At 38.7% G+C, this 25,222-nt stretch overlaps 1 long non-coding RNA gene across 1 annotated transcript in view; it reads left to right on the top strand.

The window, feature by feature from the left end:
* LOC136857450 (uncharacterized) overlaps positions 1 to 25,011 on the top strand; it is a 56,294-nt gene extending 31,283 nt beyond the window's left edge. Inside the window, exon 3 of the long non-coding RNA XR_011017550.1 lies at positions 23,078 to 25,011. This is a non-coding gene — a long non-coding RNA (uncharacterized lncRNA). The remainder of the gene's footprint in view (positions 1 to 23,077) is intronic.
* Positions 25,012 to 25,222: the final 211 nt, after the last annotated feature.

Raw genomic sequence — 25,222 nt, 5'->3', positions numbered from 1 at the left:
GAGTGAAGTGAGATTCTTGAGAAGCAGAATACGGTCTACAAGAAAACGAAGAAGGTGAGAGAAAATACGAAACGAGGAAGACTGTGTAGACAGAGATATATTACTCGCTAAACTCAAGAGGCTGAAGTTTTCTTACAGCACTTCATCCTGGGTACAATTCTTTATGAATCGATCAATCGCCACTGATCTGCATTTAGGGCAGTCGACCAGGTGGCAGATTCCCTATCTGTTGTTTTCCGTGCCTTTTCTTAAATGATCGCAAAGAAATTGGAAATTTATAGAACATCATCTTTCGTACATTATACAATCCCTAACTCCTCTTCCTATAAAAGAAAATTTGCCTCAATTTGTCTTCTTGAATTACAACTAATTTTTTTACATTACACTGACACAAATAGGTCTTATCGCAACGATGGGACAGGAAAGGCAGGTAGTTGGAAGGAAACAGTGTGAAAATGGGAAACAACAAAAAACCATCTTCAGGGCTGCCGACAGTGGGATTTGAACCCACTATCTCCCGGATGCTAGCTCACAGCCGTGCGCCCCTAACCGCGTGGCCAACTTACCCAGTGATTTCCAACTTTATCTTCATATTGTGATCTTTCTTACTTTTAAAGACACCACTCAAACTTATTTGTCTACTAATTTCATTCCACGCCTTCTCTCCACTAACAGATTGGAACATACCACATAGTCAAACAGCTCATCATCTTTCTCCCAAGTCTTCCCAGTTCAACTTTTTCGTAACACTACTCTTTTATCGGAAATCTCCCATAACAAATGGAGCTGCTTTTCTTCGGATTTTTTCCAGTTCTTGAATCAAGTAATCCTGGTGAGAGTCCAATACACTAGAACCAAACTTTAGTTGGGGTCTTACCAGTAACTTATATGCCCTCTGCTTTAAATCCTTACTCTTCTTCTTCTACTTCTTCTTCTTCTTCCTCCTCCTCTCCTCCTTCTTCATATGTTTCTGCATATGCAGGTCGTTCACAGAGCCTCTTCCAATCTTCTCTTTTTTCCCACATTTTATCTTTCATCACTGTCTGCCACTGTAGTCCTCTACAATTAAAGTCATACTCCACCTGATACCTCCATCTTGTTTGTGTTCTTCCAATTGGTCTTCTTCCAGATTGTGTCCATTCCAGAGCTCTTAGTGATCTTTCTTGTCCCATTCTTTTGACATTTCAGCCTACTTCTCTCTCCATAGTTACTTTCAGAGGGTTGATCTGTAGTGTGCTTTGTATGGTTTCATTTCTTATCTTGTCCCTCCTTGTTTTACCCACGATCCCTTGCAGAAAGCGCATCTCTGTCACTTGTAATTTACTCAGATCTTTTTTTGTTCAAGTCCAACATTCTGCTCTATAGGTCAATATTGGCAAATAATACGATTTATATATCATGACTTTTGCTTTGAAAGGTACACAGTAATAACATTTTGAGCAATTTCCTTTCCTCTCAAAAATTCCTTCCTTGATGTTTCCTTTCCCAGTTTTCTTACTTCCCAGGTATTTAACAGCATTTACTTCTTTAAGAATTTTTCCATTACACCTAACATCTTTCTTTTTTTCTTTCTCTACTGATTTTCATTATCTCACTTTTTGTTAAACGTACGTCTATGCCTGCTTCTTCAATTCTCCTCTGCCAGGTATTTAATTGTTCTTTCAATTTTTGTTCATTTTCTTCCTGTATCATTACATCATCTGCATATGCTATGACTTTCATATCATTTGCTGTTGACCCTAGGCAAACTTTCCTCATAATGTTGCCCATCACTATATTAAAGAGCACTGGTGAAAGTATACTTCTTTGTCAAACTTCTCTGTCTCTTCTAAACCATTCTGATTTTTTTGCCATCTATTATAACACAGTTCAGACATTTGTTATACATGTTTCTATTTCTGAATTGCATTTCTCTTGACAATTCGTTTCTATTAATCCCTTGCCATACCTCTTCTCTTCTAACCATGTCATAAGCCTTTTGTATATCTATGAATGCAAGTGCGATGTCTTTCCCAAATTCCCATTTCTTTTCTACTACTTGTCTAGCTGTAAATATGGCATCAATAGTTGATCTTCCAGACTTAAATCTTTGTTGTTGTTCTCCTAATTTTGAATCTATCTTGTTCTTGATTTTTTGTGACACAGTAATGCTATTCCTCTGTAGTTCTCACAAAGTGCCTTATTACCTTTTTTAAAAATAGGTACAATAATTGCCCTTGTCCAATCATCAGGAATCTCTCAATCAGTCCATACGATCTTCATTATTCTATACAGCCACTGCATTCCAATAGGTCCTGCAGCTTTAATCATTTCTAATGTGATGTCATCTATTCCAGGAGCTTGTCCATTTTTCATTTCTTATACAGCTTTTTCTACATCAAGCATTTGTAGATCTTCTCTTCCTATTTCATCGGATCATTTATGCATCCCTTCCACTGTAATGGTGATATTTATTTTATCTTCATCTATTTCCTTGGGCTCATTTGTTTCATTTTGTCCTTCATATAGATTTTGGAAGTATTCTTTCCATACTTTCAAAACTTTTTCTTCCCACACAGCTTTTCCATCTTTGTTGATGACTTTTGATGTATTTTCTTTTTGCTTCCTTCTGTTACCTAATATGTGGTATAATATTTTCTTGTCATTCTCTTCTATCTCCTTTGTACATTTTTCCCAGGACATCTTTTTAGCCAATGCTATCATTTTCCTTGCTGCTCTGCTTAGTCCTTTCCATTTGTCTCTATTATGTTCCGTTCTGTTTCTGAACCGTTCTCTCCATGCATTATTCTTCTTCTTGACTGCATCTGCAATTCTCTCATTCCACCATGGAGTTTCTTTGTGTCTGACATTTGTTGATGTCCTTCCACAGGTTTCTTCTGCTGCTTTGACTACAGCCTGTTTGAACATTTTCCATTCTTCGTCAAAATTCTTCCTCTCATCTTTAGGAAGTTGAGTATTAAACTTTTCTCTATATATCTCTTGGATTTCTCTATCTTTTAGTTTCCAGCATTTGATTTTTGCCTGTCTTTTCCCCCCAATATTTACCCCTTCTGAATTTCAACAATGTCCCCACCAATAGTCTGTGGTCACCATCAAGATTCATGCTTGGTATCACCTTCACATCTGTCAAGCAACTTCTGATTTCCTCAGTTATTATTATATAATCAATTATGGATTTCTGTTGTAAGTTCCAACTGTATCTGGTAAACTTGTGATTACCGAGCTTGATAGCTGCAGTCGCTTAAGTGCGGCCAGTATCCAGTATTCGGGAGATAGTAGGTTCGAACCCCACTGTCGGCAGCCCTGAAAATGGTTATCCGTGGTTTCCCATTTTCACACCAGGCAAATGCTGGGGCTGTACCTTAATTAAGGCCACGGCCGCTTCCTTCCCACTCCTAGCCCTTTCCTTTCCCATCGTCGCCGTAACACCTATCTTTATCGGTGCGAAGTAAAACAACCAGCAAAAAAAAAACAACTTGTGATTATCTCTTTTCTTATACCGTCCATTACCAATGATCCATTTACCACAGAATGCTGTATACCACCCTAATTTTTCCCCAAAAATATTGGTTCTAAATCTTCGGTGCGGGTTGTATTCAAGCCGTTCAGTCTCGTAAATATTTACTACGTTTACATGGAGTATTGAAATAGATTTGAATATGATGACCGTACTCAATATACCGTATGTAAACGGGCATTCAGGTCTCATCGTGTTTTATTTGTGTTCTATAAAACAAGATCGATTTTTTCCCAATAAGGTTACAGTGACATGTAAGGTAAAGAAATACGGTAAATCAAAGAATATGGGTAAATATAGAGTAAATATGAAAGCCGCTGCTGCGGATGCTTGATCGTCATTTGTTTCACAAGTGTTTCTGGCATGCTGGGTGCATGATAGGTGATCTCGCGGGATACCCTACTTTGCGAAAGTTGAAACTCTTGGTTATGGAAGTCTACCCCGCTCACGTTCTGTCCCGTGAAAGTGCTGTCTTGATAGTAAGCGATGGATTCAAAACGACATCAGCGGTCATTTACTGTGCGCGAGAAACTTAAAGTTGTAAGCGAAGCTGAAATATAAGGAAATCATGCTGTTGGCAGAAAGCACGATATTGATGAATCATGTATTCGTGATGGGCGGAAGAAGGAAAAACTTCTAAAAAGTAACATCAATCGCAGAGCGTTCCGTGGGCGGAACACAGTGTATCCGGAATTTGAAGAACAACTCCACAAATTTGTGATAGAAAACGTGAGTTAGGATATGGTATTTCTAGTGAAATGTGTCAACTGAAAGCACAAGAGATCTCAAAAGAACTCAAAACACAGGGTTTTACTGGAAGCCATGGATGGATCCAAAACTTTTATCAGAGAAAGGGATTGTGCATTCCGAGTATATTTCACAAAGTCTCCCCGAGGCGTATGAAAAAAATTGACAGCCTTTCAGCGTCACATCATTCGTTTAAGGAAGCAGAATTCTTATTCGCTGTCGCAAATTGGGAATGTCTTCCAGACACCTGTCTATTTTGAAATGCCGCTGAGAAGTACAGTGGATACGAAGGGTTCTAAAAGTGTAACCTTTCGTCGCCGTAAGACCTATCTGTGTCGGTGCGACGTAAAACAACTTTAAAAAGAAAGAAAAAAAAAAAAGTGTAACCATCAGAACAGGTGGTAAAGAAAAGCAACGATGCACGGTAATGTTGTGTGTATTAGCAGATGGAACCAAACTCCCTCCATATGTGGTTCTGAAAAGGAAAACACTTCCAAAAGGAAACTTGCTGTCCGGTGTTATTGTTAGAACACATGAGTCCGGCTGTATGGACAGCGTGTTAGTTGAGGACTGGGTGAAGTGTGTTTGGCAACGTCGCCCGGGAGCTTTGTTTCAAAAACGAAACATGCTTGTGTTGGACAGTTACCCAGGACATACAACTGATGCCGTAAATGATATGACGAAAGGAAAAACCGATCTTGCAATTATTCCCGGAGGACTCACTTCTATTCTACAGGTGTTGGATGTGTGCATGAACTGGCCTTTCATAACTGCAATGAAACAGTTGTACACCAAATGGATGCCTGATGTTGATCTCGGGCTAACACCAACCGGACGAGTGAAGAGGCCTGAAGTGGGACTAATATGCAGCTGGATCAAGACCGCATGGGTGCGCATTCCCAATAATCTAGTGTCCAAGAGCTATAAGAAATGTGGAATTTCAAATTCAGTGGACTTTAGTGAGGATGGCTATTTGTGGAAAGATGCCAACGACGAAAGTTCCTATGGTGAAACTTCAGATGATGACAGTGAATTGTGAATGATCTGAGTATTGGGCCGATTCTATTTAAGATTTTTTGTACCGGGCGAGTTAGCCGTGCGCGAAGAGGCGCGCGGCTGTGATCTTGCATCCGGGAGATAGTAGGTTCGAATCCCACTATCGGCAGCCCTGAAAATGGTTTTCCGTGGTTTCCCATTTTCACACCAGGCAAATGCTGGGGCTGTACCTTAATTAAGGCCACGGCCGCTTCCTTCCAACTCCTAGGCCATTCCTATCCCATCGGCGCCATAAGACCTATCTGTGTCGGCGCGACGTAAAGCCCCTAGCAAAAAAAGATTTTTGTAAAGATTTTATTAATTGTAAGCCACCTGAATTTATATTTGTGGTATATTCGAAGAAGATTAAATAGGTATGTTATATGACTTTTTATTTTTTCTGTATTTTGCCATCTCAAATTTAGGGTATGGGTCTTATTCGGAATTATATAGTATTTCTCAGACACATATCTAATAACATCTCCTCTTCATCATTCTGTGATCTTTTCCGTGGCTTCCTATAACTGTTTCATATCCTCCTCTATCATTCCCAACTCTAGCATTGAAGTCTCGTATAGTGTCCTATAATCACAGACTTGTTCGATGTTACAGCATCCTCTAGTTTAGTGATGAACTCTTCCTTTTCATCTATTTCACAACCTATTTGAGGAGCATAATCCTGGATTTTGTCAAGGATATTTCCTTCCATCGTCAACTGAACTTTAATTATTCTGTTACAAACATAACCCACATTGAGTACTTTGTTGGCCAGTTCTTTAGCCACTATTATTGCAACACCAATTTTTCTTTTGTCTCTTCCTGACCAACACATTTTATATCCCCTCTCCAGCACCTTATTACCACACCCTTTTTCTTTCTTATTTCCCTTAGTCCGTTATCGTTATGTTTCTTTCCATCATTATTCATGTGATTTCTTGAATTCCTGCATCCTCTTCTAAGGATGCTATGTTAATAGTCCCAATTCTTTTATTTTTCTATGAATAGATTTGTCTATCATCAGAGCCATTTTGGCCGTCATACCTGACATATCTGCACAAAGGCTTTGTCACTTTTGGTATTGGTTTTACATTTGATCCGAGGCTCGCTTGATTGCTGAAAGCGATGTTAATACACTACCACTGGCTTGCTAGGCCTATCATGGATCTTTGTGTTAATATTTTGTTATGGACTAGCTGGTCAGTGCCTGACATGCATTGCCTCATGTCAGTAAGGTTTATGGTTTACCCGCCAATACTCGGGAGGCTGACTGCAGTGGTTACCCACTGGGCGATGGAGTCACCACATCCCTACGCCAGAATCTTTACTACAACCCCTAAATGCCCTTTTAACCATGGGCAAGTATGTGTACCCTTTATTTAGAACCCCATTTACGTGATTACCTCAATGAAGATCTTTCCTTATATTAAAACGTATGTACTTAAAGGAACCTTCTCCCCATCAATGCAGTAATTAAAACTGGGAGAAATTTTCCTATTTGGAGACTCGTAACCTGACTTTTAAGCCGTTTATCATCATAACATTGCCTACTGTCTATCTCACAAAATTATCAAGGTCATTTTGTAGTTGCTCACAATCTTGTAAGTTATTTATTACTGTAGACAAAACAACAGCATCCTCAAAAAGCCTTGTCTCTGATTATATATATATTTTTACAATTAGTTTTACGTCACACCGACACAGATAGGTCTGATGGTGATGGGATGGGAAAAGCTTAGGAGTGGGAAGGAAGCAGCTGTGGCCTTATTTAAGGTATAGACCCAGTATTTGCCTGATTTGAAAATGGGAAACCACGAAAATACATCTTCAGAGCTGCTGACAGTGGGGCTCAAATCCACTATCTCCTGGATGCAAGATCACAGCTGCACACCCCTAATGCACAGCCAACTCGCCCGCTTATTGCACTTTTTAACTCGTATATTTTATACATATATATATATATATATAAGAAGACATAAAGGTCCAAAAATACTGCCTTGAGGAATTCCCCTGTTAATTGTTACTGGGACAGATAAAGCTTTGCCTACTCTAATTCTGCGAGTTCTATTTTCTAGAAAAATAGCCACCCATTCAGTCACTCTTTTGTCTATCTTAGTGGTCATCAGTAGTGTGTATCAGTGGGAAACGATACATCTTCATTGCAAACCACTAAGGTGGGCTTGGCACAGGGTGGAGTATTGTTGTCTCTTCTGTTCTCATTGTACATGAACGACTTATGTGAGATGTTGACCAACTGTAAATATTACCTATGCAGATAAAATCCAATTATACATTCACACAAAGCCTAATGACTTAAACAAGTCAATCACTAAGTTAAACGAAGACCTAGCAAATGTTAAAGAGTGAACTAGCAGACATGGTGAAAGTGAACCCATGAAAATCACAGGTCATAATAATTGGTACTTATAAATCACATATTAAAATACAAAACACATCTATACCCACTGGAATCCCAAAAACATTGTGATCGTGTAAAGAACCTTGGAGTAATGTTCAATAAATATTTAAGTTGGTCGGAACAATGTCACAAAGATTCGTCAATGATCCCCAAAAGGAACCTATTCATTACATTCTGCAAAAAGGATGAGAGTCTTCCTTCTAAGAAACACAAGAAAACTATTAGTTCAGAGTCTAATATTCCCAATATTTGACTTCAGAGATGTAGTTTATGGTAGTATGAGCAAAACACTTTCATATCAACTACAGCGAGCTTACAATGCTTGTGCTCAATTCATATTAAATATCCCAGTCTAAACACATATTAGCACTTTCCTCTCTCAACTGTCATGGGTAAGATTGACCAAACAACATAAATAGCACGCTGTTTTCCTTCTCCACAGTGTACTGCAAACAAGCAAAATGGACTTTAAATACAGTACCTGTTCCCTTCTGATAGAGCTCCCTTAAGGTCATCCACACGAGTCCTCTTGTCCATTCCCATTAATCATAGTAACTCGTACAACAACTCATTTATATCTCTACCATACGTTCCTGGAATTCAGTCCCAGCCGAAATTAGTGGCAAAGGAAATCCAAGGCTATTTAAAAGGAAGTGCTTAATGTGGAACTCATATCTGTAGAAAGTAGATCTCACTAACATAATAAAAACCTAATATTTAGTTATTAGTTATCAGCACTGGCAAAAGGACTCGTGGTGCTCCTCTGAAGCGATATGAAGACCAACATAAGCAGACCATGAGAAAAGTAGATATAAACCCAAATACTTGGCATACTCTCACATTGGATCGCCCTCGCTGGCATGCTACCATCTCAGCTGCAGTTGCACAGTTTGAGCAGGAACGTCAAAGACAGGAAGAGGAAACTCACCAGAGAAAGAAGCTACATCAAACACTGCCACGTTCCCCACCTTCCATTGGATACAATATGTTTGGCTGCATGTTTTATGCAAGAATTGTTCTGATAAGCCATCAGATCCACCTTCATTGTGTAGACTAAGGGTTACAGAACTGCAGGCGAGAAACTGCCAACGACAACGACAACATGTATACTACGAAGACAGGTCAAAAAGAGTCTGCAATTCTGCTCTGATTGTCTTAGGTTGGCTATATGGCGTTGTGTGTTCACTAGCCACTAGGTGACACCATTGTCTACATCTGTGGTAGGTTTCAGCGTTATCAGATCAGTACAGCTTGCGCTGTTGCGACGTAAAAATGACCGCAGCACACTCTGTTTGCATCAAGAAAGAACAGTGTTCCGTAATAAGTATTTTGTGGTCTGAGGATGTACCAGGAGTGGAAGTTCATAGAACAGTCACTCATCTGTTATTCAGGATCATATCACACACTGGTTCAATATTGGCTTGAGTTATGTCTGCAGATGGACGCCCGTATCTTTCTTCATCCTTCACGCTTCTGCAATCCCTCTTGAACTCTTCATTCCACTGGTAATCACTTCGCTGTAGCAAAACATTGTTCCTGTATTGTGCTGAATGTCTTCTATGATTTTCTGCTCCTGGTACATCCTCAGACCACAAAAAAAAAAATTACGGAATGCTGCTCTTCCATGGTGCAAATAGAGTGTGGTGCAGCCGTCTACACCATCCAACAGCTGGTGAGCATACAATGCCTTAGAGCCAACCTGAAGATGATTAGAGCAAAATTGCAGGTATTTACTGACATTCCTATGCATTTACATTATTCTATAAACTGAATAATGGTGTTGCATGTTATAGTTTGGCATAATAGCAGGCTTCATAGTCTGCGCCTTGCCATGTAAGAAAGGCAATAAACTAAACTACAAAAGAGAATAGGGACAAGTTCGGGCAGGTCAGGTACATATACCAAGAAGAGTGCACTAGATTGGAGTTGGCAGCAAGTAGATGAGTGGAAGACTGAGAGACAAGATGGTTGAAAAGGGTAAAGAGAGGAGAAGACTCAAACAAAGCTGGTGGGATGAGAGGAAACGATGGAGAATCTTATGTGCTATATTGTACCCTTCAAGTTTGGCTCATAATAAGCATTTTTATTACGTGTTCTTAAAGTCCGACTCGTTGGCTGAATGGTCAGTGTACTGGCCTTCAGTTCAGAGGGTCCTGGGTTTGATTCCCGGCCGGGTCGGGGATTTTAATCTCTTCTGATTAATTCTTCTGGCTTGGGGACTGGATATTTGTGTCCATCCCAACACTCTCTTCTTGATATTCACACTACACACTACACTACCAACCACCACAGAAACACTCAATTGTAATTTCATCCCTCCCTATAGGGTTGGAGGCAGGAAGGTCATCCAGCCGTAAAACAGAGCTAAATCCACATGTGCGACGCAGTTCGCAACCGCGACCCCACATGTGTGGAAATGCGGTAGCAAAAGAAGAAGAATATTATGCGTTCTTAATGGCTAACAACATTATTTCATTGGGAGTGCAGTGTGATGTTTTATTTGTGAATGGGTGTGTTCTCATTGAGAGAGGTGGTTTGACCAGTTTTGGGGAGTGTGCAGACTATTGATTATTCCAGCCTGACGATCAATAAACATATGGTAGTCACGTGACAAGCCAGGAATTTTTCAAGGTTGCTTCTGCATGTACTTGCGCATGTCAAAACTCAATCGGAGCCCAGTAATTTCTGGAAAGAATTACAGCCTATCACAGAACATCAAGACAAACAATTATGTGTGTCAGGAAAGCGCCACACCTCCACAGCCGAGGGAATATAAGCTTGAGAAAAATGCATACAATCTCTCTTTAATTGTGGTTCTGTATTGCTGCAGATTTTTGTGAGCTTCAAGTTAAGTGTGTTCATCAAGCTATTTATTCGACATGGTCATACTTGATAAACTTTATAAAGCTGTTCAGTTTCAGCCACCATCAGAACTTCAAGAAAGAAGAGGACCTCTACAATTCACAATAACCATCTACGCCTATCTTCAAGAGGAGCAAATAATTCACCTAGGAAAATGGACTTTGCTGTCATCATGTTGTGCTAAATGTAGGCACATTCTAACATGAGGGAGAAAGCGACCAGCACCACCTGCAACATGTGAGCAGATTCAGCCACTTGGAAAGAGATCAAGTCTTATCACAAATGTAAGTAAACATTTTCAACATTATTACTGTCCATCTATGTAGAAGTAGTATGTGCCTCTTCATTTCTATTAGTATTTATATCAGATCAGCGCAATTTTTCAATATTTTCATACTTCATTCTTCTGGTGTCGTTAGTGTTGTTACATTGAGCGTGAATGTTATTTGGATTCTTTTAGTGTAGTTTGCTGTTCAAACATAATGTTTAAAAGTAATGGACCTCTTGGATAAAATATAATTTAATTAAACAATTCTACATTTATGAACTCGTGTGGGACAAATTTACGTTGTGTCTTATATGACGTACTTCGGTGTGCAGTTCATCTTATGCATTACTGTGGATTTATGCAGGATAGTTTCATCGAATTCAGTGTTAAATTCAGATTTGTGTTAGGACTATAAATCACCACTAATAATAATAATAATAATAATAATAATAATAATAATAATAATAATTTTTGCATCCGGGAGATAGTAGGTTCGAATCCCACTATCGGCAGCCCTGAAAATGGTTTTCCGTGGTTTCCCATTTTCACACCAGGCAATTAAGGCCACGGCCGCTTCCTTCCAACTCCTAGGCCTTTCCTATCCCATCGTCGCCATAAGACCTATATGTGTCGGTGCGACGTAAAGCCCCTAGCAAAAAAAAAAAATAATAATAATTTTTAAGGCCCAGTTGAAATAAAGTGATAAATAATATTTGCTGTTCTTGCGAGATATTTAATGTGTGCTCTGTTGAGGAATTGCAGTATGAGCCTGGAATACGGTGACCCTGTGGGATTAATTTGTGGATTTTTTGGAGAAGCATGTGTATTGGGTTACAATGCATTCTGCAAATTTTGAGCACGTGTTAATTGATATTGATGACATTTGGCAATAATAACAATTTAACGTGACTCATTGACCATGTGTCTGGTGACATTGACGTTTAACCTTAATGATGTGCATGATAATTGTTGACCAGTTCTCCTATATGGATGTGAATGCTGGACTCTGATTCCAGTTATAGAAAAACGTATTGATGCCTTTGAAATGTACCTGTATCTCAGTCTCTTGCGGATATCTTGGGTAATGAAAATCTCAAATGTTGAGGACCTTAGTCAGATGAAAAAGCAAAAAGAACTACTGCTGACCATAAAACAGAGGAAACAGAATACCTAGGCCATATCATGAGAGGTGAGAGATATCAGTTATTACAGCTTATTATTGAAGGAAAGATACAGGGGAAGAGATCTGCTGGGAAAAGATGAAATTCGTGGCTGAAAGTCTTTCAAACATGGCACTGCCATACTACTGAAGTGGCATTCCATTCTGTGCTGTCAAGATCAGAGCTAGTTCCATTGATTGCCAACCCCAGCTTGGAGACAGCGTCTTAAGAAGAAGAGGAAGTTCTTCTGAGTATTATATTGCTGAATTTGTATGTGATCGACATTGTATTAATCCTGCTATTTTCTTTTAAAAGTGATTGTCAATATTCAGTCACATGTAACTGACTGTCGGATGTAACAATTTACCAAATACTGTCATCTGACTATTCCATTGATAGGATTATGATAAAAATCATAACCTAAAATTAAATTCTAGAATTCATTTTTAAATAATATAGGTAAAATTCTTGTATCACATGTGTGAATGTGGAGTGAATGCAGTAGTTAGGTATATTTTTTCTTGTGATTTATTCAAATGTGGTTTTAACCTAACGACGTGTTCACCATGGTGGGCTCAGGTTATTCCGGCATTGTTTGTGCTGGTTTATTTTGTAGAAATTAATTATGTTTACTGAATTTTATAGTGTATTTAAGTAAAGTTCTACATTGATGTGCTGTTAAAAATGAATAGGCCCGATCCATTTCAACCTCGCATAAACAAATTTTATCTTTTCTTTTTAAATATTGTAAAATTTTCCATTGTGTTGTGTAACGTTAATTTATAAATGTCACAAATTAATTTCAATCACATTTTGCAGGATTTTCATGGAAAGAATGCTTTTTTAAGGTCATAATTACACTTGTGAAGTTTTAAATCAACATAATTGTTTGAAATTACATTAATTAAAATATTTTTGAGAATGTAATTTATTCAAATATTTTGTTGGGAATTTTTTCAATATCAGTGGAATCTATCCATAATTAAGATGAAATTATGATGTGTATATTTCAGCATTATCTTGAGATATTCACAACACTATTATCATTCAAAGATTTTTTCACTAAGAGAAATGTTCTATTTTCCTGAGTTGAAATTATGCTATCGCAATAGCCAGTTTCTATTAAGTTCACTGTTCAAAGAAGTTAAGATGAGGTTCACCCTCAACAATTTTGTTTTCTTCAAGCCAGATGGAGGCTAATTTTAAATTTTATTTACATTTCAGTGTAATTCATGCTTCAATGTGGAAGGACAAGAGAGTCAGAATTGTATAAAACTGTCTTATGAGAAGAAAACGCATAACAACCTCAAGTTTTTGTTTGTAAAATTTTGTTAAATTTTTGTTTAAAGGAGTGCTATTAGCAATAAATATCAAACCTTATTTTTAAATTGTTTGTTTTTCCATTGTCGTCAGTCATTGTCCTATTAACTGCCCTTAAAAATTAGTGACACCAGTTAACGAACGGTTCACCTCTGGGACTCTCGCTCACCAGCTGAGACTACGCAGGAAATAGGGGGCAATATACACCCTCCCAATGGCACGATTTATGCTAAATGATGATGAATACAAAGTTTGTTAATAATGAAGCCATACTTGAATCTTTGAATATAAAGGAAGCAATCAAAATTTACATCACAAAAAAGCTGATGTAACCAACCTAAATGACCATAAATACTTTAAAAATTGCCCCCTCTTTTCTCTACCTACATAACATTTGGGCAACATTTACTCTTGAAATTAACGCTTAACAGCCTTTAGAGTGTGGTTTATCATAATATTAACATCTAACAGATACTCCCTATTTCAATTCCATACTTTATTTACCTAAAATCATTAACTTGCATTCATCCATATTACATAAAATACATAATAACCTTCTCTTCCCTTCCAGTGATGAAGGGAGGTTCCAGAATGCTACACTTGCTCCACCCCTATTTCCCCATCCTGACTCCACAGTACAGTATTTTAGATTATAACATCCAATAGGAAGAACCCACAATGTTCCACTCATTACTCCCCTGCTTCCCCTCCCCTCTCCGCCAACAGTATGCTATGCCCAAAACTTTCCATTTGCCTCTCCATGACCAGAGTCCTTAAACAGTGTTTGGTGACAACGGACTTAGCATCAGCAGTCTAGAGAATGTGTTAATACTTGTAAATTCATTATCTTGATTGATAAATTTCATTTTTTATTCTGTATTGATAGTCACCATAAGTCATAAATGAAAGAAACTTTCCACCTAATCAATACTATTTTATTGTCACATGTAGGACCGGTTTCGACCTCTCAAAAGGTCATCCTCGGCTATACTAGAATTGCATTTAACATATTATGCCTCTGCAAGTCGAAATGATTGAATTAGAAATTCTGATTGAAATAAAAGTTGAATACTAGTGTGAGTTCTATGAAAATTTACTTACTGCTGTGGGGTGGTTGAGATGTTTGCTGTTTGGCTGTCTGTCGCGTATTGTACCTTGTACTTCTGATAATGTTGTCGGCTGTTGAGGAGGGGTTGGAGGGGTGTGTGGGGGAAGCCTTGTTGTGTGTATGGGCAGAGCCGGGCGTGTCCGCTGTCTGCGCTATGACTTGCATATGACGCTGTTTGTTAACTAATTTGATGTAATCATTCTTTACAATTGGGATAATTTTATTAAATAAAATGTTGGTTTTCTCAGTTCATTGATATTATAATTGGAATTAGTATATTGATCAAATGTTATGTATAACTCCTCGTATATATTAAGCAAAGGGCCTTTCGGATTTGTATTTAATATTTTCAAATCATTATCTATATCTGTAAAATTATGTTTGTAATCATGCATATGCTGTCCTATTGCAGAGAAATGATTATACTTAATAGCGTTGACATGTTCATGTCTGTCAACTGAAGTTTACATCCAACGCAAATTGCAGTGATTTTAATGTTTTAATGTGTTTAAGAGTTTTGCTACCGAGCTCGATAGCTGCAGTCGCTTAAGTGCGGCCAGTATCCAGTATTCGGGAGATCGTGGGTTCGAACCCCACTGTCGGCAGCCCTGAAGATGGTTTTACGTGGTTTCCCATTTTCACACCAGGCAAATGCTGGGGCTGTACCTTAATTAAGGCCACGGCCGCTTCCTTCCCACTCCTAGCCCTTCCTGCCCCATCGTCGCCATAAGACCTATCTGTGTCGGTGCGACGTAAAGCAAATAATAACATAACAAGAGATTTGCTTATGAGCTATTTCACATAATTCTAACATAATACGCATTGCAAAAACGCAAGAACTACTATTATCTGCCGCTTTAGACAGTCAACATTTTAATTAAGTTAAACCATGTCCACTAATTTGTATTGTGACTTTTATCGTTTTAATGTGTTTAAGTGTTTGTTTATGTGCTAACTTCTTATTATTCTAATATAACACAAACAGTACAATGCAAAAAACACTATTACCTGCCGCATTAGACAATCAACAGTGCAGTCAAGCACGTTAAACTATATTTACTAATTTTTTATTTTGGCTAGTCATTTGTTTTATTGAACTATCAACATGTATATCTCTTCATTTAGAGTAAATTATTGTTAAAACGACTATAATACTGATTATTTTACAATTGTTCAACTAAGTTCATTTCATACAGGACTAAATACTCAAAAGATTGGAGATCAATTAAACTGACTAGGCAAATGCCTATGTTAAAAATACTCCGACATACTCATCACATTAAAGAAAAGACGAACTCATATTAGTTTCTTACATATGTACATTGAGTGTAATAAGAGCAATAATTTTTGTAATTGTATAATATTGAATTCTCAGCATGGGTATAACCACTTTAAAATCATTGAATTCTAGAGTATGTCATTAGCTCTCAATGTGACGCATAATATGTAAATGCAATTCTAGTGTAGTTGAGGATGACCTTTTGAGAGGTCGAAACCGGTCCTACATGTGACAATAAAATAGTATTGATTAGGTGGAACTTATCTTTCATTTGTGACTTATAAATTCATTATCTGTTATTACTTGTCCATATTATCACCTAACTCTCTATCATTGACAAGTTTAAGCAACGTAAACAATATTGTACATATATATGGATCTTTTAAGTGATTTGATAGAATTTGTAGAATGAAACATATCATTCTTTGTATAATAGTGTGTATTTTTACAGGTTTGTTTACAGTGCATAATTTATATTGAAATTGTTGTGTGTTTGAAATGAAAAGGCGTATGGCTTTTAGTGCCGGGAGTGTCCAAGGAGAAGTTCGGCTCGCTAGATGCAGGTCTTTTGATTAGACGCCCGGAGGCGACCTGTGCATTGTGATGAGGATGAAATGATGATGAAGACGACACATACACCCAGCCCCCGTGCCAGCGAAATTAACCAATTAAGGTTAAATACCCAACGCTGCCGGGAATCGAACCCAGGACGTGAGTGACCAAAGGCCAGCACGCTAACCATTTAGCCATGGAGCCGGACAGTGTGGAAAGTTTTTATGTTACATGAATACAGATATCAAACTGAATAAGGAAATATGATTATGAGTCTTAGCTGTAGGGACAAATGTAATGTGGCATTAGACTGCTCACCTGGTTTCCCCGCCTTCACCTTGGCGACTTCATTATCGAGTCCTGCTTGTGATAAGCTCCCTCACTGTAAACAAGATTTCTTTTAAGACCGTTTGCCTTCATGTTCCCCACTGCATTCCCAGCAACATTCTGAAGAGCGTCCTTTTGAACTTTTGTCTCCTGCACTGGAAAGTGGATTTTCTCCGGGATAACTTTCTGCTGCGCAATATTCACACCATCTTTGACCAAGCCATCTTGTTCAGCAATATGAGCTATCTGCTGTTGAATGATACTTGGAATGTTCTTGACTGGGAACCTCTGTTCTGGAATTTTAACTTTGTCTGGGATAACTGTTTTGTGACATATTTGGATTTTCTTCGGCTGGGAATCTCTGTTCTGGATTTTTAGGTCTTCCTGGGGTAACTTCATTTTGTAAGATACTAGGTTTGTCTTCGACTGCGAATCTCTGTTCAGGAATTTTAAGTTTTTCTGGGATAAATTCATTTTGTTGGATGTTTGAACTGGTCTTGGTTAGGACTGTCTGTTCAGGAAGTTTAATTGTATCTGTGGTAACAACTTTTATCTGGTCAATATTTGGATTGTTCATGGCTGGAACATTAGCTTTCTCTGGACAACAATTTTCTGCTGACTATCCTTGGCCAGGACTACTTGTTCAGGAACACCGACTTCCTTTGCACCATCGCCGCCAACGACTTTGTTAACTTGTTCTACTGTGAGGTTCTTAGTTCTTTCTATCTCCTTCTTGTGCTCTTGCAGCGCTTGAAAAATCTGTTTCTGCTCTTGAAGATATTTTATTTGTTGCTCTTCGTGCTCCTCGAGTTTACGCAGAAGTTCAGTGTCTTTCTCCTCGGCATCATTTTCTGCCCTGTTCTTTGCTTCGGCCAACTCCTCATCCTCTTTGTGAATGGCATCTTGGTCCACGAGCTTTGCCTCCTCCTTCTTCTCTGGCTCCGTAACCTGTTGGTCCAGTGCTGCGTTCTTAGACTCGGCTGGCTCCACTAGTTCCTTTGACTCCACCTGTGCCACTGGATCCTTCGCACCCGCTTTACGAACATCTTCAGGCTCGACCGGTACTGGAGGCTCTTGCTTTGCTTCTGCGGTTGCTGATAACTCCGCTTCATCATCTTTCATTTTAACTGTAAGCAAAAAGGCACTTTATCAGAAGAGAATTGAGCTGGCAGACTTGAGAGGTTCAACAACTTAAATACATTTTAAAAATAACCAAAACATTATATCTTATGGCAGGGCTAGAGAAATCCCAGGTGCTCGCACGTCATGGTGCCGGAAGGAAATGTATAGGCAGCTAACATTTTCGAATTGTAACTGCTAAACTCCATTCTGAAGAAAAACGCATAAAACATTAATTTGGAGGCATTTAAAATAACTCCATGATAAAATTTGTTCCTAAGGTAATTTATTTTTGTTGTTGTTGTTGTCATCCCTCCAGCGTATATAATTACAGAGATTATTAGGTTTAGAAACAGTCATAAGCGGTGGTAACACCTGAACATTGACTCGAATCAGTATGAGCATCCGATAGCCCTACATCTCCTGATCGCCTTTAACCATTACATCGATAACTTAAACCTTTGCTTTTGCCGCTCTTGGCACCAGATTTTATTCACTATTTTCCTTGGGTGCTGGACTACTATGTAATAACTGCTCTGGTCTTAGTACATTTGGCCCATTAACCCATTCAACGCCAAACCTATATATATATATATTGTACCCGTTACGACCTGTACATGCCGTATTTTTTGGCCATTAATTATACTTCATCATCACGCAAGACGTTCAGAGTGAATTTGGTTTATTTACGTTTGGAGGAGCGAACAGGCGAGGTGCCAATAGATGTGTGTGTGAAGTAGCTGCAGGGACAATATAGTCTACCCGCCTGACACCACATGTAGCCTGCATGGCCTGGTATATTCTGGATATGAACATCACACCTTCGCGAACACTCCATTGACAAAAATTCAAAACTTCTCCAATATTAATCGCAGTGACTTGAGTTATACTTCATTCTGAGGAGGATAACATAAACATCCCAAATTGTGTATCTCAAGGAAATCCGTCGAGGGCTTCGCGTCAGCCTCAAGAGATCACGTTATATGATGATGTAGGAACCCCGAACTGAATATAAGGAGAGCTCACTTTACCCAGATCAGACAGTCATAGTTGGGTGTTCTGCCTGACTCTCCACGCTGCAGTGTTTGTCAAAGTGCTGACAGAGTCTACCTTTGAATATTCAAAGTCTTCATGTGGGACTTAAACACTGACAGTCATGTTGAACTTATCAACTGTGCGTGTGGTGAACCCTAATATATCAATCAAGTCTATCAATCAAGTTAAACTTGTAATCTGTGCACGTATTGGAACTCTGATTACGACAAGTCGGGTATTGCATGTAGAAACTTCTCGATGCAACTTACTTTTGTTCTTGTAGAACTGAGTTTATTACCACCTAGCTCGTGTGAAACTTAGCATCTGTACAAACATATTTAATTTCATTGTGACACTACTACGTTATACTATAAACTGTGACATTTTGAAGTATCTCAGTCAGCATAATTTCATTGGTATTTAGAGTGTTTATGAAAGTATTCGAACTTTCACAAGAGTATTAATGCAAGTGATTACCATAATCGTGTGCTACGACACCAAGGTTTCACTCCAAACTCAAACTGTGTTCTTTATCCAATTCAAAATTGTGTATTATTTCTTATGAACAGTGTGTAAATTATTTGTGCGTGAGTGGCAGCAATGTCTTTGATAAACTCTAGAACAGTCACATATTTTATTTAATGTCAAGTGCGCCTAACAACGAACTGTGCTTTTCATTTCAACCTTATTTCTTCGTCAAAGTGTTTAGTGTTTTTTCATGACTGACAGCAGTCGTCTTTGATAAACTCTAGAGCAGTCATACATTTCTTTCAATGTCAAGTGCTACTTTATTTAGTGGAAAGTCACTGCGAACTGTGCCAAGTGCATGAACAATTTTCAGTTTCATTATTTCTATTCATGAACTGTGTTTTATTTTCTTCCAATCTCGATGCTATCCGCATCTTCATCTTTAGTGAACTTATAAATTCTATCTACAAGATTAAGGGTAAATTCGACTGTATATCACAACCACATTAAATGAAACAGTGCTGTTAAACCAAAGTGTCGGGGGACTGTGTAATTCTGGACACTCGTATAAGTTATGTGACGAGTGATTACACCGCATCATCATCGGAGAACGTTGGAGATAATCCAGAACATCGAATGTTGAAGACTCAAACCCATATCTAACGAACCTGGATATTCCGGCCTTATCTCAACGTAATATTGGCTACTTTCAGAATGTGTTCCAGCCCCGTTCAGCCTGGTGAACTGGGAGCACGTGTCATCAAAAGGCGATGTTGAAGACAGCGACTATCAACACTAAGGTGATGTTCACTTTGAAATGCATTAACTGAATATAAAAAACTGTTATTCAATCTATTTAAAAAATTTCTTATAGATAGGACCCTGCCTCCTGCCTCCTAGCTAGAAACCACCCAGAATTGCTCTGAGACCTACTTCATGCTAACCATAATATTAATTCATAAAGTCGGACTATTTACTGGTACAATATATACATATTTTAATGAACGCCGTGCCTCGCCCGCCAAACCTGTATATGTACGTTTTGGTGCAGTGTGTACTCCACCAATCTCATACATGAACGGGATATAGTGCCATGCTTTGAAATTCCATGGAAATGCTCAAAGAATTTCTGTATGGCAGATATGGCACTCCATTTCGCATGTCTTGAAAGCGATCTGGTGTTAAATCAGCTTCGTTTTAGTGGAAAATCTTTCCCACTGACGTGTAGCCATCATGGAGTCTTCAAGTATATATTCAACTCTTGTTGATGAAGAAAGTGAATGTTTCCTCATAAACAGTGATTCTGAAGAGCTATATTTTGATGATGAAGATGGATAATATATAGGGGGCAATACAGAACTACAACAAAGTGCGAGACGAACTAGTAATGATGGATCTCATGCGAAATTGTCACCCCCTCCTCAGAAAAATCTTTTTTCCCTAAATGTTAATGATTTTGATAATACCAGTTCTTGGATCAACAATTTTATATTATATTTCAGTAATAATATCACCGAGCAGAGTAGCCTTGCATGTTAACATGCTACGGCATTGTAGCCAAGCTCTGCATTTGACAGGCGAGTGCGTTCGAACCCCACCGTCAGCTGTCCTGAGAATTTTTTCTCCTTTATAGTTTCCCTTTTGCACTCTCAAGCAAATACCGGGACAGTTCCTATTCATAAGCCTATAAGCCTATTCATCCCCGACCCCGTATTGGGCTAAGGGGACGATATGCATTCCGTTGATAGTATCAGCAAAAATGTATCTGTAAAAGTGCTTCTTCCTTAAAAGAGAACCCGGCCCAGAAGGGTTCGCCTGGTCATTAAAACTCAGCAGTGGAAAGGTTAAATGAAGTATCTAGAGTAGTGAATGTTATTTGATAGTGATTAAGATGAAGTAAGAGATTGAACTGGTTAATATTACAGGGGTAAGCAAATTATTTTTTATGTCTGGCACGCAGGTAATTTTACTGGCTCCTACATTTGCTTCTGACTTGCCCAGCCCTGTCTTCTGGCGTGACTCAAATAAAAATTGCAAGCACTTTTTGAGGTAATGATAAGTAGTCATGTTCCGGTAGTCTAAAGTGGGCCTAATGCAAGATCTTCCTCCATTTCATTCAGCCACTTTCAGTTTTGTTGTGGGAAGGGAAGAACAAGGAGAAAGGCAGAATAGATCTACACATCATGTACACCATGGCTGAATAGGAACCTACTTAAGTGCAACTTCGCAAATGCAGTGTTCAATTAGGATAATTTGAACTAGCCCGCCTGGTGGCCGTGATCGTTTAGGCTTTGAAGCGTCAACGGTCTGACACCGTGGTTAGCCGTTTCGAGTCCCATTGGTAGAAAAAATTTTCACCATCAGAATAATGGCCGTCAGCGTAGTGGAGGTGGTGGTATACTAGATTGCGTGCCAAAAGCCTGGATTCAATTCCAAACCTCTGTGCAGTGCTCATAATGGAGTGAGGGCATGTAACGCTGTTGATGGTGAATCTGTAGTCTCAGTGCAATGTGTGTTCCATATTAAGTTGCATTGTAATCCTCCAAGTGATAATAACATTCATAGATGTTATAAGTTTGAAGACACCGGCTGTCTTTGCAAAAGGCAAGAGTACCAGACGACCAACAAAAAAAGCACGTCTTGAACAAGTGAAAGTGTCTTTCACGCATAGCCCCAAGAAATCAGTTCGGAGGGCTTGTCGTGAATTAGCAGTTCCAGTGATGTCAGTGTGGAGAGTTTTAAGAAGACAGGATTGAAACACCTGTTGTAACAATTACTCCAGGCACACTGAACGAGATGTGGGGTGAACTCTGCTATCAACTCTACATGTCTGTGTGACGAATGGAGTTCACATTGAACACTTGTAGGACAAACTGTTTGAGTTTCTCTTTGACGTGATGTATTATTTGCAAATGTAAGTTCAATGTAATAAGCACTATAGAGCCTTAAAACTCCGATATTCATTTTCAGAAAACCTTGTATATTTTCAAACCTGCTTGCCCAGTAAATAGTAGTTTATCGGGGATAGGAACAGAATATGCAAATTTGGGGGTATTTGCAGTATCCGAGTGTGAAGTCCCGTCAGCACCAGCTGTTGTCGGTAAAATGATATCGAGAATACCACTGTCGTCTTCACCACAATTAACATTTTCATCATCACTAGGTTCACATGAACTCTCACTTTCAATGAATAAATCATGATCACAATACAATTCCCTTTCATTGTAATCATTTAGCAAAGAACACAAAACACCATGCATTGAGGAACCCGTAGTGAAAATAAACAGCGGTTAGCGTCATTCTTTTGTTCTACCCAGTAGTTGGGCCAAGCAAGGAGGATAAATACTTACAGCAGCGCTATTGCAAAGAGAATATCTTTGAGATTCCCATGATGTGCAACAGATGGAATTTGTGTTCAGATAGGGAATCTGCCACCTGGGCAACTACCCTAAATGCAGATCAGTCGTGATTGATTAATTAATTAATTGATTGATTGATTGATTGATTGATTGATTGATTGATTGTATTCTTGAAGTGAAGTGTTAGTTGTGATACTGTGATAAAAGTTATGTGTGTATTATTTTGTGTATATATGTGAATAAAAGCCTCCATGGTTCAGACGGCAACGCATCTGCCTCTCACTGCTGGATACCGTGGTTCAAATCCCGGTCACTCCATGTGAGATTTGTGCTGAACAAAGCGGAGGCGGGACAGGATTTTCTCCGGGTACTCCGGTTTTCCCTGTCATCTTTCATTCCACACATCACCACCAATGCTGCCCGCCCCTCTTTCTCTCAAATAAAGATTGTACTCTCGAATCTCAAGCAACAACACTTCTCTGTCACCTTGATCTTACTGTTTCAGTAACCCCCTCAGCCGTTCGCTGCCGTACACAACATCTGGTGAGAGAAACATAGTGGGGTAAAGACCCACTTCACTCCAGTGAAGACTCCTTCAACGGTGCGCCGGAGCGCATCTTCCTGGCAAAGGCTGAAGTGTCGGTAACCCTACCACCAACACTTCTGGGGACTGTACATATACTTCTAATCAGCGACTACCCCTCTCATAGTAGCGGGAGAGGAGTATCTGAGGGTACTTGGGAGGTCCGGGTAACCTCTCCTGGGTATCAGCAGTGGCGGCAGATCTTGCCGTCAAATCTATCAACATGTATTTAACTTTCTACAAGCACAAGGACACTCTAAAGCTGCTGCATTTAAGAATTTTTCCTACAAATCCACTTTCAAAAAAAAAACTTAGAAATATTTTCCTACTGGAAATGTTTTCTCAAAATTATTCTGTGTCACCCCAAGGATGGAAGGACATTTGAGGGGGGGGGGAGGTCTGTACCGGAAGGTACACCTCAACTCCGCTCATTCAAAATTAGTGCCTTAATAAACTCCTCTATCAATCAAAAAGCGAAACTAATAACACAACAAGTTGGAACTTTGATCAGAAGATGTCACCACTGAGATATTAAGTAATTGTGCTGTTGTGAATTTCCTAAACTGATTGAATTTCTCCTGATTTTGTTTGACATACATCAAAAAATATGGGCATTTTTCCACAGATGTCACTACCATTTGGTGCAAGGTGAAAAAACTTATAACTTAAAGAAGTTTTGTATTTCTAGGTTCTCCATAACTGAATCTATGTTAATTTATTTTTGGGTTGGCAACACTTCTTTTTCTTTCTGCCAGTTTTGAATCTGGCCAATGACAAATTTTGGTGATTAATTTTCAACCTATCACAGGCTTCTTGTTCGATTTTGTGTGTAACTTTTGAACTTAACCAATAAAATTGAGAGAGTGTGGCTGGTTTAGTCTTGAATTCTCTCAAACCTTCCCTGAGGGTATATAAGTTGCAGCTTTTTGGGTTTCCTAATCAATTGATCACCGTCTTTATAATTGTGTGTGTTATGGCAGGAGGCAGGGCCGCCTCTTTCTTTGGTCAGCAGAACATCTATAAGGTAATGGCCATGTAAATTCTGTCTTTCTTGCTACCTCCATAGCTTTATTCAAGGGGAAGTTCCATATCTTTAACTATGTAACAAACCTTTCTAAAATGTAAATCTTCTTTTGGCTAATGTAAAATTTTCACTAAGTTTTAACTGTAAATCAGGGATAGAGAGTGAGTTACCCTCTCAAGCTCCCCTTCATCTTGGTTTGAGGTGGCTACGTTTTCGTAACCTTTCGTTTCTGTCATGTATTAAAGTTATTTCCATTCGAGCCACCTCAGTCGTTTGGGAATAGCCCCAGTTTCATCGGCTGAGAGCCCTATAGGTTTTAATGTTTTATTATCTGGAGCGCAGTGTTTGCCTCCATTTAGTTTGTGTTCAGACGGTTTATTTATCCTGTTCTTTTTTCGCAAAAGCCCTGTAGGTTGGGTACAAGATACCTCTGTGTAATAATATTTCAATTCGTAAATAGTGCTTAAGAGATCAGAGATTGTCAGATTTTCATGTAATGTTGCCTTGAGTAGGCCGGGAAAACTAAGAGACTGTTAGCTCTTTTTCAAAGTTTTGTAACAGTAAAGTGTGCCTTTGGGAGGCTAGATATTGTAATTTAGGGAGCAAGTGCTCTTGAATTAGGGGATTTCTGCCCTTAACTACATAATACCACTTTCAATTGTAAATTTGTAACCTAGGGGCTTGTAACCCAGAATTGTCAAGGTCTGAATTTTGAATTTTCCAATTTATGAAATTGTCATTGTACCTGATGTTTTATCGTTATGTTTATTCAGTGAAAAATTGTTAAGTTTGAAATTCTAAAAGAAATATAAACTTCAGTTCAAGTTTCAAATGAATTTTGATATTGTAGATAGACCCATTCACCCTGGGACTTTCTTTAACCTCTTCCTGCTCCACGGGTATCATCGTAACACTCTTTTCTTTCAACTTATCTAGATCCCATCTCTGTGCATTCCTTCCTTTCTTCAATTTCTTCAACCTCAGGTGGCATTTCATGACCAACAAGTTGTGGTCAGAGTCCACATCTGGTCCTAGGAAAGTTT

Source organism: Anabrus simplex, chromosome 1 (genome assembly GCF_040414725.1).
Source record: "Anabrus simplex isolate iqAnaSimp1 chromosome 1, ASM4041472v1, whole genome shotgun sequence".
Classification (NCBI taxonomy): Eukaryota; Metazoa; Arthropoda; class Insecta; order Orthoptera; family Tettigoniidae; genus Anabrus; species Anabrus simplex.
This window is presented reverse-complemented; position numbering and strand designations above follow the sequence as displayed.